The sequence below is a fragment of the Lygodium microphyllum genome, chromosome 2 (genome assembly GCF_053477565.2).
Source record: "Lygodium microphyllum isolate KBCC chromosome 2, Lygodium_microphyllum_v1.1.10, whole genome shotgun sequence".
NCBI lineage: Eukaryota > Viridiplantae > Streptophyta > Polypodiopsida > Schizaeales > Lygodiaceae > Lygodium > Lygodium microphyllum.
In genome coordinates, this window is record NC_141136.1 from 52,931,411 (window position 1) to 52,947,240 (window position 15,830).

Below are 15,830 nucleotides of genomic sequence, written 5' to 3' on the forward strand. Positions count from 1 at the left end.
GTAAAAGTTGAATAAATACTTAAACATGAAAAATAATCCACTTTCAAACATGAAAAATAATCCACTTTCAAAAGAGTATATGCTAACCAAACATGGCATGAAAAGCGATTCAACATATGCCAAACTAGAAACCCTACACAGTTGATAATAGCAACACACATCACTGCACCTTTCGAAGTACATCCTTGAATACAATGTTTGTGGTCATGTTCCCATCCTTGTCGCCCAATAGGACTTTCACACCATGCAAAGATCTCAGCCTTGAAAATGCAACATACAACAAACCATGCGTAGATATTGGGGCTTTCAGATAAAGCCCAGAGTCTGCCCCTACGACCTGTTGATCGTCATACCAAACACCAATCGAATGGGAAACTACATCCATTTCATAGTAAATGGTAGTTGCATAGGATTGGAAATAAAAGTAATCCTAAGAATAAAAACTCATTCATCCACTTTTGCTCATGTTATTATCTCACTGTCTATCACCTTTCTATTGAAAGCCTTACAGATCAACCGTGCACCATTACACAAACCCCTTCTTGGATTTAGGTTTCTGTGGGAGCTTTCGCTCAACCAAGCTCCACACTCCAAGCTCCATTGCCGCGAGCAAGAGAAGAGAAGAAGAGAGGAGAAGATGGAGAGCTTCTCCTCCTCGGTCTCTCACCCTCACACTCTCACACTCCCCCTCTCAAGCACAAGCTCAAGCAAGCAAGAAGAAGAAGAAGAAGAAGAAGAAGAAGAAGAAGAAGAAGAAGAAGAAGAGGAGGAGGAGAGCTACTTTTGGCCACACACAAGAATGAGCTTCTCATTCACTTTTCAACTTTATATACAAAACCCTAAATCCCTTTTGAGCGGTCATCCCCTTTTCCCCTTTTTTACATGGTTGGCCGTAGCCTAGGCCATTTTTCCCATTGTCCTTCTATCTTCCTAGCTTCCTTTCCACCGCCCGTCTACATTTACAAATTGCACGGGTGAGAGCCCGGCGCTCCTTGAATTAAACCATGATGCGCTTGCGCTCTTTTACAAAAGTTTTGACTTGCGCTTTTCCTTGTGCGCCTTTCTCCCTTATTTAGGACTCTTCTCCTTGTGCGTCTTTGTCTGCCGTTTCTCTTTGCCTTGGCCTTTGTCTTTGTCTTCTGCTTTAGCTTTTCAAGATTTTCCACCTTCGTTCGTTTGAGGGTTAACATTACCCCCTCCTAGACGAGTGCCAGTCCAATGGCACTCACCGTCGTAGGTAGCAGGCTGTAGCATGCACCGAAGACGTGGGTGACAAGGACGCCTGTGGTTTCCGTGGAGGAGTGTTGGTGGTGGTGTGGCAGATGGTCCTAGGGGCCTGTTGGTGGCCAAGGTGGCTGGTGGAAGGCTGTTGGAGTTGGCGGTAGGGCTATTCTGTGTTGGGGTGTAGCATGCACCGAAGACGTGGGTGACAAGGACGCCTGTGGTTTCCGTGGAGGAGTGTTGGTGGTGGTGTGGCAGATGGTCCTAGGGGCCTGTTGGTGGCCAAGGTGGCTGGTGGAAGGCTGTTGGAGTTGGCGGTAGGGCTATTCTGTGTTGGGGATTCTGCACATCACGATTCTTTGCGGGCTTGTCGGATGGTAAGGGATAAGCATTCAGAGTTGGGTGTTGATGAAGAGAGAACGACACTTTAGTTGGAGTCTTCAACACCTGCAATTGAAACCTCTCATGTGGTCTCTCCCTAAGGGTAGTGCCAGTCTTCTCTATTGTGCACAAGACATAATGCAATTAGTTTGGGAGACAGGTTGAACTTTAAGCAAGCTGAGAGTATTGTCCTACACTTGAGGACCCAAACTGTGTATATACTTCGGTGCAGGTATTATGTGAGTGCTTGTGCATACTTAGATATTACTTAGTTAGAAGACTGTCGGCCTGGTTCCTTGTATAGCAATGGGTCAGTGAAGCAAGGGGCTAAGTTGATGGAAAATTTTGTCGATGAAGACGAGGAGTACACTTGAAGATTGCTTGAGACATCATTATGGTCTTGTCAAGGCCATGTAGCATAATTGAGCTCCTTGATGTCTAGCTCTTGGTAGCTAGTGACTACTTGTAGTGCTTGAAAAGTATAGTGTACTTTTCCAGTGTCTTTCATGCCTTGCTTACCACTGTTGATTGTAATGGCATTGAGATGGAGTGCAAAAGAAATAGCAAGTGGTTCAAGGTGACAGGTCTAACCATAGGTTAGGTATGTCCTGCCCTTGATGTGCCCTGAACAATTGGGGGGGATGTACAAAGGGCTAGGGAATTAGGGACGGAGCTAGCCGACCAAGGTCACTGGACGTACCTAATTTGAGGACCCCTAGGTGTGGTGCTGTGATCGTGTGCGTTTTTTTTTTTTGTTCTTTTTCTTTTTCTTTCTTTCTTTCTTTCTTTCCTTTTTTTTTCTTTCTTTATTTCTTTTTTTTTTGGTGAGAAAAGTGAATACAATCAATGCCATACATTGAGGCTGTTAGCCTTTCATTTGGATTGAGAAATGTTGGGATTCAAAGGCTATGAAGAATTGATATTACAGAGATGATTGTGTCACCAGCCTTGATGCTAGAGGAACTATTGTTGAGATGAAGAGATACACCTAAGATTTTGCAAACCTCTTTGTAACATGTGAGACATCGAACAATTGGGGTAGCACTTGGAGTGAGCTGTGCATGGACAAGGGCAGAGCATCTTGTGAATTGAATCCTGGATGATGAAGAGACCTTCGCCCTTATTGAGAGTGTGGCTCTTGCCCGAACATAGAGCTTGGCCAAGAAGGAGGAGGTAATCGATGATTATGCTTTGGTCATGCTCAGTTGCAATATGTGCTTTTTTTGCAGAGGTGTCGGGTTCTCATCCAATTGCGTTTCCGTCATGGCTTTTGTTTCTTGGTATTCCTGTCACTTCCTCCATGATGGTTCTTTGTGGGGTTGGTGGTTTTGTGGTGACTTGGATATTAAACGTGTCTAGACATTGACTTGTGTCATTCTGCATCCATTTGTCACTTTCTGAGAGTATATGCTCGCTTGCGTTAAGTACACCGAACCAATGCAATCATGTTAAAACAAAAAATTTCAGAATGCTATGATGCTCGTCCCCTTACTTGTTAAGGTCGCGTACATTAACGGTAGGTGAAGGAAGTGTATACAAGTGGGGATCTTGCCCCTTTACTCATCAAAAACAAAAAGTTATGGCATGATGACTTATCAAGCTACTTGTACATCATAGGGGCTTAGTCGATAGGTACTAGGCAGGGTGAGTCCGGTTGGCTAGGCGACCGGGGCGGTGCTGGTGCGGGGCTCCCGTGAGGTTGGGCAGGAAACATGTCGGCTGGGACATGAATGGTGTAGTCTCGGGCCGCTATTGTTTTCAGAATGTCTTTAAACAATTCATTAAATTCTGCCCTATCCCGAGCTGCCCTTTCTGCCCTTGAGCATCTGGTGCCTGAGCGTACGTTGGGGGTTTGTGCCATTGGTGTTGCCACATTGTGTGCGCCTCGTTGAGTGTCCACTCCCCTGGCCCGTAGATTCTGCGGCGGTCGTCTAGGGCGGTGTTGCTTGGGGCCGCGTTTCTTGGCATATCTTTTAAGAGTGGGCACGTAGCGCACCGGCGGAGGGGCGTGTGCTGCATGTTCCCGTCACCTGTGGAGAGCATCCTTGCAAGCTAGCTACCCTTGGTTCTCCATGTTTTCCTCGCGGGGGGCCTGTAAGATGCGAATCAAGAATTAGGATTTGTTACATGATAAGACCATTCGTATGTAAGGGATTATAGTGCAGGTTATCAAGCGCATAGGATGAGAAAGGGAGGGGTGGGGCATGCAGTGCTTGTTGTAGAGGGATGGCCCTCGTGATGTATATTTAGCCTCCTGCCATTAGCAGATCTTGGTTCACGCCGAGTTACCTCGGCTGGCGGTCATGGATTTAGGCAAGGCTCCTCCTTGGAAGGATAGACCAGAAAGGGAAGAAGGTGTATAGAAAGGGACTATACCCTGTCTACATCATCAGAGTTGTTAGTCAAGGCTTCCTATGGCGGTAATGTGGGTTGCATTCCCTTCACTTGGTGGTGGGGATGGTCACACGGCTTTTAAATGTGTGATGAGAGGAGGACTTGAGAAGCTTAGCATGTCAGACCCAACTCTTCTCCCTGCGCTTGACTATCATTGCTTGTGTGTGTTGATATTGTTTATACATGGTGACACAAAAATCAGTGTTTATTTATATACATATTTATGAATCCATGTCACTTCAAGAGGATAAGAACCAATTGTAGAACTCGGGGTTGTACTGGAGCGTGGCACACGCATCCAGCACTCGTGGCAACTTACTTAGTACCGATAGATATTTTGCCACATCGAGCAGCATGGAACCTTGTCCAAGTCTACTAGCAATGCATAACTCCTCCTCAGTGAGAACCTTATCAATCAAAGGGCTCTCTAGGCTAGTTGCAGCTAAGTCCGTACCCTGAATGCCAGTTAGCACTTGAAGGAAAGTTGGTGCCACATAGGTTGGGTCTCTTTGAGACCGCCATTTGGCCAATCTCTCCTCAGAGATTGTCATGATCCGAGCCCCTAGTTCGGCCATTGCAACGCGGTTCTCACACCAACACTGTTCAAATTGACTTCGGCCCTTTGTTAGTCGCTTTAGTTGCTCTATGTCTACGAGATTCGGTCGGTAGAGCACTTCATTGAACGTGACAGTTAAGCACAGTTCGTCGGCTTCCTCGTCAAAGATGAGTTGCATGCGTTCATGCAGAAGCCTATCGTAGTGCTCGTTAAGATGTTCTTGCTCCTCCCAGGATAGAGGGAAGGGCAAGTAATCTCCAAGCTGCTCCTTGGGGATGGTGCCCACGTCCGCAAGGACGTAGACTCGTGCGAACACCTTGAGCTTAGCATCCAACTCAGCTAAGCATTCTGCGACACTTCTATGTTCAATGAGGGCTTGCTCAGTTGCCATCTCATGCAAGGTTCTAGGATTTTGTATAGGCTTTAGCATAGCTGCGGGTTCAGGCCTAGATGAGCAAGATTGGTCAATGCTAGGATTGCTTATGCTCTCAGGGATTGTGCATTTTTCCTGAGGTTTTGCTGCTATTTTGTCATGGTTCTTCTCGGATGTGACTGGTATAGATTTGTCACCCTGTTGTGACGACGTTGTATCCACTCTTGATTGATCGATGTGAGTTCTATTGTCAGTGGATTGAGTGTTGAAAGCAATTGTTGATGGCAAAGGCTGCTTTGATTTTTCAGAGCACACAGATGTGACTGAGGTCTCACCGCTATCCGGGGAGACATCAATGGGTTCATTGGTGGATGGACTTGATGCTTTATACCCCAGCTCTCCATTGCTCTTGGTCTCAATGCTCTTGGGGTTCACAACCACCTGTGATTGCTGTTGTCTTCGTTGTTTCCTCCTCTTTTTCCTGGTCAGTGAAGGTGCATCGCTCAACGACTCAGGACCCTGGACTAGATCAACCGTTGATGTGCTTGGTTGGGCCTCAGCATTCTCTTTCTCTAGTGTGTCCTTATGGGACATGGCCATGGCCTGTTGAATAGCCTCGCTAGGTTGTGAGAGCACAACTACCTCCCTTTTCGGAGAGTCTAGCTCTTCAGCCAACTCCCTTGAGTTTAACTCCTCCATCCTAAGCTTTAGGCACTTTGAAAGTGCTGGAGTTGTCGAGGAAGTTGGTTGCGACACCTCCTCCACAGGTAAACCACTAAGGACAAGTTTCGCAAGGGGTGTTGTCACGGCCAAAGATTGTGACTGTTGTGGTCCCTGATTGGAAGTAGTGGTGGCTAGTTCAGTGGACTGGCTACCATTGGTAGACTGCGGTGTCAAGTCCTTAGGCAAATCAGAAGTGGTCGTGCCTTTTGTTGCCCTTTGCACATTCACTTGTGTAAGTTGAGCAGCGGCACGAGGCTGCTGCTGCCGTGCTTCCCGTGTCCATTTAGGTGAAGAGGATGTAGGAGATTTGGGACTCCTACGTGGGCTTGGCACTGACTGGAGAATTTGCTCGTGATTGTTAGATGATTCTGTCATTAGCTTTGTTGAGCAATCAACCTTATCATGAGCAATGTTGTGCCTATGGTGCTCATTATCCTCTTGGGAAGTCAAAGGCTCCTTGGGCACTAGTGGACCTTGTGCACGCTCGATAGTTACCTCTGATATCTGCTTGCTAAGCCCACTAGACTGAGGATCTACTTTTTGATAGGTCATGTTTGGCTTCTTGATTTCAATCGTGAGAGCTCAATCACTCCAATATTTTTGGTTCAAGACGTGGATTTTCGTTTAGGTTTCCCCCTACACCTCTTTGCTTTTGCCATAATTTGGGCTTCTGACAGAGGTGGTTTAGCAGGGGGTTTTGGTACCCAAATCCATCGGTTGCTTGCATAATACCCTTGAGCACGAAGCAACGCCTTGGATATCCATCGTGGCGTTGTGCTAGCTCTCCATCGATACCTTCATCTATAAGGCTTGGGCTTCTTTCGTGGTCTTCTATGATATTTGTAAGTCCAAACCCAATCCCTGGCCTTGTCTCTTGACCTTTTTGTTCCAAGTATGGCCTCACTCACTGGTTCTCTTCGTTTGACCTGTGCTTGTATCAACTCTTCCAATAAGTCCTTGCCCTCGTTTGTAGGTTTGACTGTTATGTCAGCACCTTGCTTGCCTTTCCCTCGAGGTTTGATGAGGTCACCCTTGCTAAAGGTTGTGACTATCCTCACACCCGGTAGTGTCAGGTGTATCCTCTGTGCTACATAGTCGGCCTCACACTTGGTCGCCCTTTTGAAGGGTCTTCCTAGGAGGGTTTCTTTCCCGCAGCTAGCACTATTTGGAGGAACATGAAATAGGATAGGCAAGCTTTCCGTTTCAATTATCGCAAGGATTTTACACTTCCCTATGAGTGTTTGTGGGTGTCCCCCATAAGGGCTAAGAGTTGCACTAGTCGGTGTGAGCTCTGGTTGGCCTAGTAGGGTCCATGATTCATAGGTCAAGATGTTAAAATCTGCTCCTTCATCAATCAGAGCATTAATAGTATGCTTTCTTTTCGTGGTGAGTTTGACCCTAAGATAAGCAGGTGGTACATGTCTTTATCTTCCGGGTCCTGGCTTGTAAATTTAAGCCTTCTAACAGATGCCCTTGAGTCCCCACTTGCATGACCAGACGTGGATTCTCCACCAATGTCTTGGGTTGTTTGTGCAGTGTTGCTCAAGGTACATCTCTCGTCAAGAGTGTCATGTCTAGTTATCTTGGCATTTGTAGCTTGCTGATGTTGCATTTCACTTTGACTAGACATGGTATGAACATAATGTCTTTGTGTTCTCATGGTGTGGCCTTTTTGCCCTTGATGGCTAGATTGGCCCATTGAGGTTCTAGGGTCTCTGTTTGTCTCTATTCAGGCATGGGCTTTTGGTTGCTCTTTTGCAAGGGAGAATCCATGCTCGTGTAGAGCCATTGCTACACCGGGGTCTAATTTGAAGGACCTCTCATGGCGTGCGTTTTCTCTCCAACCTACTTGGGGGAGGTGTGGAGGGGGCAAAGCCCCCTTCGTGGGGGTCTGGTGGGGGGGGGGAGGGGGGGCAGTCCCCCCCGGCCCGCAGGGCCATTACGGTAAGAGCCATGCACAATTTGGAGGACCGTTTATAGCCAAATTTTGAACTATGTGCTCTAAATTTTAGCCCGGTGATGGATCTGTGATGTGCCTTTAGCTCTACGTAGCCTTTGGGGTCAATCTCGGGGTTTAGATGTGTCAAATTTTGTGTTCTAGATACCTGTTCAATTTTGACAGTTTTCTGTCTGATTCTCAGATGTCCGATTTTTAGGAGTCCGATTATCAGAGTCGGACGTCCGATTCTGGGTGGTCCGATCGGCCCAGTGGTCCGATTTTGGTCATGTCCGATTTTTGGGAATCGGATCGAAAAAGTGGTCCGATTCTGGGGATCGGATCGGACAGGGTGGTCCGATTGCCTCGATCGGACGAGCATCCGATCGGACAGGGTGGTTCCAGTGGTTCGAGTCCGAGTGTCCAAGTGGCCGAGTGGTTCGATTTTCAAAATCGAACGGGTTGGTCCGAGTGGTCTGATCGGATAGGATGGTCCGATTATGATCTGGTCCGATTTTGGTGGTCCGATCCTAGTGGTCCGATCCTGGTGGTCCGATTCTGGGAATCGGACCAAGAGGGTGGTCCGATTTTCAAAGTGGTCCGATTTTTGGAGTGGTCCGATTCTGGAAGTCGGATCGGATAGGGTGGTCCGATTCAAGTAGTTGGACGGTCCGATTCTGGAATGGTCTGATTTTGGACTGGTCCGATTCTGGGACTCGGATGGCCTGGTCCGACAGCATGGACGGTGGCCCGCGAGTTGCACGCGATGCCTCTAGACTAACGTCTACTACACCGAATCGGCTAGGGTCTTCCAGATAGGTACAAAACACTACCAGGAAGTGCCAGACATGCCTGGAATCACTATGGTGCTCGAATCAAACGGCACTCCAAGGATCTGTGCCCCCATTTCCCTGTTTTAGCCTGTTATACAGCAACAGAAAACCCTACTGTTTGCTTCTTTTTCTTTGTTTTTTTTCCTATCCTAAATGCATACAGATCACAAAGCATTCACCTACACTACTCCAACATGCTTTTCCAAATCCAAAAACCAAAAACCTACTTGCTAAGGAGATCGAATACCATCTTCAACCCCCTCGCTTCCTACCTATCTACCTCAAGCACTGATTCAAGGAAAACCCTACTCCAATGCTCGATTCGAAGCGCGCAAGCGCTCAAGGCTTGAATCTGTTGGTCCCGGCAACGGAACCAAAATGTGGGAGCTTTCGCTCAACCGCCAAGACCCACGGACTGCTTATTGTTCAAGCGTTCCAAGCCGAGCACTAATGGCTACCTCTCACATAGCCGACGCGCCATCCATATCTATGGGTGTAGTGAGCTTACCTCCATGCTGATCGAGTTACCTCCTCTCCCGCACACTTCGATAGCTCCACGATCCAAGTGCAAGCTTCAAGCACGCTCCATCCTCAAGCTCCATGCGCCAAGCTCCATTGCCGCAAGCAAGAGAAGAGAAGAGAAGAGAAGAGAAGAGAAGAAGAGAGGAGAAGATGGAGAGCTTCTCCTCCTCGGTCCCTCACCCTCACACACTCACTCGCTCACACTATCACACTCCCTCTCTCAAGCACAAGCTCAAGCAAGCAAGAACAAGAAGAAGAAGAAGAAGAAGAGGAGAGCTACTTTTGGCCACACACAAGAATGAGCTTCTCATTCACTTTTCAACTTTATATACAAAACCCTAAATCCCTTTTGGGCGGTCATCCCCTTTTCCCCTTTTTTACATGGCCGGCCGTAGCCTAGGCCCTTTTTCCCATTGTCCTTCTATCTTCCTAGCTTCCTTTCCACTGCCCGTCTACATTTACAAATTGCACGGGTGAGAGCCCGGCGCTCCTTGAATTAAACCATGATGCGCTTGCGCTCTTTTACAAAAGTTTTGACTTACGCTTTTCCTTGTGCACCTTTCTCCCTTATTTAGGACTCTTCTCCTTGTGCGTCTTTGTCTTCCGTTTCTCTTTGCCTTGGCCTTTGTCTTTGTCTTCTGCTTTAGCTTTTCAAGATTTTCCACCTTCGTTCGTTTGAGGGTTAACAGTTTCTAAGAACAATAATAGGTGCATTTACCTTTAGCAACAATAATGAGGAGGAAATCCACCTCCAAGGTCCAACGTGTTTCAATACTCAATGTAGTACAAAATTGAGTCATCTGTCTCTGCAATCGAGTTTGCCCTATAATACTACTTAACCTTCCCTAGCATCAACTACAATGCACACTCATTCAAAGTAGCCACCTTTGTATTCCATGATGTAGGTATAGATCACTCACTGAAATACATTGTATAGTCACCCACACTGGACATGTCATCGTAGACACTACCAATCAAGGTTTCGATAGAGTATCCATTTAACACCATGCCAAGTATAACACACAACTTATCACGGTTTTTAGTAATGCCCAACCATCTTCTATCCCTTGAATCCAACAAATGAACCCATTGTCCACCATATTACCAGCTGCCTGATGCTGCTGACACTTGCATATTCCCAAATAGCCTAACATCCTCACATAATGCTATAGATCAGAGTAACACAGTGCAGAACTAACAATATTCTTGCGTGTTCCATTCACTACAATTGGCAAGACCTGCCTAAAATCCTCTTCAAATAAAATAACTTTTCCACCAAGTGGCGTATCATAGCTCATAACATCTCTTAAAGTTTCCATCAACTCCTTCAAAGGCATATTGAGAGATGGGCCATAGGAACCTCATCCCACAAAATAAGGCTTGACTGTCTCAACAACTGAGCAAGGTCACTTTGAATAGGAATGTTATAGCTATGAGAAGGATTTCCTAAGAACGAGGTTCCGGAGGACCTTAAAGTGGGATAGACTAACTATTTAAGTCTATTGGGATTTTAAACTATGAGTGAGTTGTCAGACCATTTGGTAAGAGCAAGGTAGAAATGCTGCACGAGGATGTAGCCAATGCTACTACATAACCACCATTGCACACACTTGCAAGCAAGCACTTATATAGAAAAGTCTTTCCAAACCCATTGAGGCCATCTAAAAATAATACATTCCCTGAATTTGCATCAATAACATCCATAACTACACCAAAAGTAATTCTCTGACCATCATTCAACATTGCCTCCATAGGTTCAGAGACCCTCCACTATTCAAATGTGTTGAATGCATACTCGGGGGGTTCACTATATATATATTCTCTATACAATGTGCATTCATTGCCTATTTATAAATATTCTAATCTGTGAATTTTTCTTAAATAAAACACAACCCTTTTCTATTCGATCTGTAAGTAATCCCTTTATATGATACCCTTCTATATGTAAAAAATGGTGTTTTAAACATTATATATACATATATTCATGAGTGACCCCCTATGCATACTCATCTTGAAAAAGGGGTTTAGCATGCAACTAAGAGTTTGGCTAATGAGGTTTAGACAGTTCCATACCTAGTACATTGGGAAGTCTTTGTAGTGGATAGTTCTAGCCTCTAGATAAATACAATTGCACACAAACCATTTAATAAGAGTAGTCTTCTGGAGGTCCTCACTTTGCACAACATCCAATATACTATCTACATCTTGAAACACCACATAGTTCTCACTAGGCAAGTGCACATGCAACTATTGTATGTTGGGATTTTCATTGTGCAATGAGTAATCATAGATCTGCCAACGTGCCTCAAAGGCAGAAATATATCGTGCATCCGAATAACTCTGGGCTCTGTCCACCTTGTGAACATTGAATCACATTTTGCAATGAATCAACACTAGTAGAAAATTTGATGGTTGCACGATCATGCCCCTTGTACACATACTTATACAAATACTTAACAGCTGCCACTGTCAAGCACACCTCCACATTTATGTGTGCATTATACTTCTTACTCAAGAAAGTATGGCCAAGCATGTGGCATCAACCATAAACATCAATGTATCATCCCAAGTGGCTGGGAAGTATCAACAAGCAATAGGCATTTGCTTTCACGGATAAAATAACCTTCAAATTAAAATAATAAAAAATGAATGTAAAACTTAGCCAAATATGGGCTCAAATGAGTCCAAAAGCATTCCAATACATTGACCAAACATCCCCCAAGTGTCCAACATCAAATGAGCATCCTAGGAGCATCACATAAGCCAAGAGCATGTCATTTTCTAGATAAATAGCATTTAACCCTGCTATGATAGTAATGATATCTATGAGAAAACTGAGTTGAAAGAGTGCTCAAATGAGTTCAACATCATCTCAAACCAATGACATATGATCCCCCAAGTATTCGGCAACAAAACATAGGTATGTGGGCATCCCGAGAAGCATATACTAACTCCAAACATTGAAGATATGGCTATCCCTATTTTATGATAGCATGTTGTCCTATTTGCTCAAATGAGTTCAACAACATCTCAAACCAATGACATATGATCCCCCAAGTATCCGGCAACAAAACATAGGTATATGGGCATCCCGAGAAGCATATACGAGCTCCAAACATTGAAGATATGGATGTTCCTATTTTATGATAGCATGTTGCCCTATTTGCACAAATTAATAGCTGAAGCTCCATGACTCAAAACCAGTGCTCAATGTTAATGGTCAATGTCGGGAGGAGTGGTAAACAATGCCAAAGTCTTTGTCCAATGTCGGGAGTGGTTGAGCAAGCACAAGTGCGAAAGTGGCCACAATTGAAAAAACGTGTTTGTATTTCTAGCCCTGAATATTGAGCTAAATACTCCCAGAAATAAGCTCAATCTAGACTCAAGATTTCCTTGAGATAGTCCCAATAGGTCTTGAGAACTCCTAGAGCAATGAGAGCTCAATTTGAACCTCAAGAGGTGGAGCTATGGCTGCCAATGGTGAAACCCTATTATAGGTAACTCAAATGAGAGCTAAAGCAATGTCGAATTGAGCTCAAGCACACAAAGAACATGGCTCTGATAGCAATTGAAGGGAGAAGCCCAAGTGGAAGCACAAACAAGCAGAAGCAAGAGAGGTGTGAGCTATGGCAGATGGAGCAAGAGAGCAAGAGAGAGAGACTCAAGATGTGGGAACTCCAACAATCGCAATGTGTGACTGGCCTTCCCTTTATTCAAATGTCACTAAAAGAATAAAGAATGAAGTGATAGTGATGGGCGCTCGTCATCTATAGTGTGCAAGTGTGTGGGTACTATTAGTGTAATAATACATGGGTAGCTAGGCACAAGCACCTTTACCCCCAACATTTTTCATAATCATAAGCACCACCTTTAGTTGCAATAACATTGAAGTAAACCTGCTTAGACAAAGATAAGATAATGGTGGACTTACATAGCACATCAAGCTCATCCTAGTCATCTCTATGTCAATCTTATGGCTTTATCCCCTTGGTTTTCAATGGCCTAACTCATTTCTTTTGCATTAATACATGTTAAATCTGGGTCTTCCAATATTAGAAGTTATTTCCATCCAGCTTCTCTATGTTAAACATAACACTATCATTGGAAGCATTTGAAGCACTTGCCATTATGTCTGTCAACCAAAGGGAGTATGGGCTATTGTAAGAATAGTAAATTAGCCCCAAAATTGATCCAAAAAGCATACAATGGGAGGAAGATTGAGCCAATACATTGTTGTCCACAAGCAAGAAGCACTAGAGTGCTAAATACAACTATCTACCCTCAAAGAAACTACTTGATTGAATTTAGCATCGCCATGCATAAAACTATAGTAAACGAGTGTATAATTGTAGGCAAAACATCATAATACAAAGCTTCCATTTCTAGGGATATCTAGGTAGCAACAACTGAGATATGTAGTGTGACTAACAATGCAAGATAGAGTATAAACGACCAAGGCACCAAATGTTATTAGAAAGCCAAATATGTTAGGTACGTAGATGCAATCCCAAACAAAGGGGTAGCATGTACATAAGAGATCTTTAAAAGCAATAGAGATCCATCAATCTGCAACTAACTCACTATATATGAATATTAAATCGCAAGTACATAACCAAGCATGCATCCAAATATAAACAAATATCCACAATAAGCCTTCAAGCTTGTAAATGGAAAACCACTGAAATAAATAACCACTATAAGTACATATCCAATGGAGTTAAAATCCAAAGCTTAGAGCTCAACATAAGAATTTCCAAGCATAATAATCAATGCCAAACATCAAACATGCATGTAGCATCCCCAAAGCATTTGTAGGCATTCAATACATAAGCAAGTATTTATATACTTGAGTTGAGATTGGTTTGCTAGTTTGGCTAGTTGAGGGATTGGAAGATGCATTCATGATGATTGAGTCTAGATATTGATGCACTAATCAAAAGAACTTTGGTAGTAAGATAACCCTCCATACAAATGAGTAGGATTGAGGCAAACCCCATTATGTGAGATTGAGGTAAGAAAATTCCAACCATGATCCTTCTCATGAGCCATTACACCCTATTTTGGTCGCAACTCACTGAGACTAACCTTTGAACCACCACATGAGTAGCCATCCTAACACATTAACTTAGCCATACCATTTTGAGTATTTATATTGATGCCACAAGTCCAAGCCTACCCATCAACTACAAGTGGCTTCCTAGAGCCTTCCATTGTTGTGACTATAGATCACCCCTCATCAGCCACACCATGACTGGTTATGGCCTTACTCAAGAGCAATTGCACTGACTATGAAGCCCACTATTAGAGGGCTAGAACACAAGTCAAGGTCCACAAGCCACCATGATTGGCCCGAATCCCACTTGTAATCACACCTCCCACAAGGAGCACAGACAAGTGCATGTACCAACAAGTGGTACCCTAGTCCTCACTCACTCACAAGTGGTATCTACCTCTAGAATCTCACTTGCCTATGGCTAGCCTATAAGCACTCACAAACTATCCTTGCTATGAGAGTGAAGGGCCCACAATCCGCTCAATTATGATTGATCAACCACTTGACTAGTGACTATGGTTTTGAAAGTCGCCAAGACCAAGAGTTCAAGTGGCTACTATAATTAGTTGCATGCATTGTTAACTCACCACCTCCAAAAAAAGCAACAAATGTACAAGCATTTGCCATGGTCTATACTTTGAGTGAGCAATCACCACCATCTTAGCACCCAACACCTCAACAATGCCCTCTAGTAAACATTTTGCTATGCTTAGTGCCCTTTTGTGGCCATCATCAAGTGTACATTATTAGTCACTCACTCCTTGCACATGTTGCATTGTAGCTGCCATGATACCCTCAGCCAATAGTAGTCATAGCATACACCCCTCTCAACATTGATATAACATTTGCCAACCATAGCGCCATCATCGAAGAGCACCCTCATGCAACCATCATATCACTCCTTGACTAATGGTAGAGTATAGGAGGAGAAGACATGTACTTGAAAGGCTATAGGGGCTAGAAAGTAGAAAGGTAGAGAAGGAGGCACATGATGTGCAAGAGTGAAAGGGACAATGGTTCAAGATTGTGAAAATAATTGTCAAAACCATTTGTTACATCATCATCACCATCAAGATCACTAGGTAAACGACATTTCGTCTTTCTTGCTTCCTTGTGAATTCGGCTTGCTTGACAAGGTATTTTTTGATTTACAAATCTTGTGTTCCAGTTGATTTAAGCATCTTGTATTCAAGGTTAATGTTTCACATCTCATTTCCTCAAATCTAACCCTAAAACATCTCAACCCTACTTCATGACACTCAAGATCAACATACTTATGTTCTCAAACCCACTTACTCGTGTGCTCATCATTCCCACAATCACTTGTTTGCTCATCAGTTCTCTTTATTCACTCATGTGCTTAAAACCCTTTACTCATGTGCTTAAAACCCTTTACTCATGTACTCGCCTTTTGTATGCAAAGCCATAATCAAATGCTGCTCTTGTCATCCTCATATCACTGATGTACTCAATCATCTTCTCACTCACTTGTGAATTGCCCCCTTCACCCACTCATGGGCTCAATTCAAAACCATCTACTTGTGTGTGCAACCTCCTTCCTACCTACTCGTGTGCTTATCACCACTTGTAACTATTGTGTGCTCACCAACCACTTAGTAATTGTGTGCTTAACCACTTACACCACTGTCCACTTGTGGGCTTACCACCCTCAAACCAACCACTCATACACTCACTAAATTACTCATGTGCTATAGTCACATTCAACCAGCAACCTTTAGTGCACCACATGTAGGTGCACCATCCTTATATCCCACTTGTGGACAAGCCTCACTTGATCACTCATGAGCCAAATAAAATCTAGCCACTTGTGGGCTCAA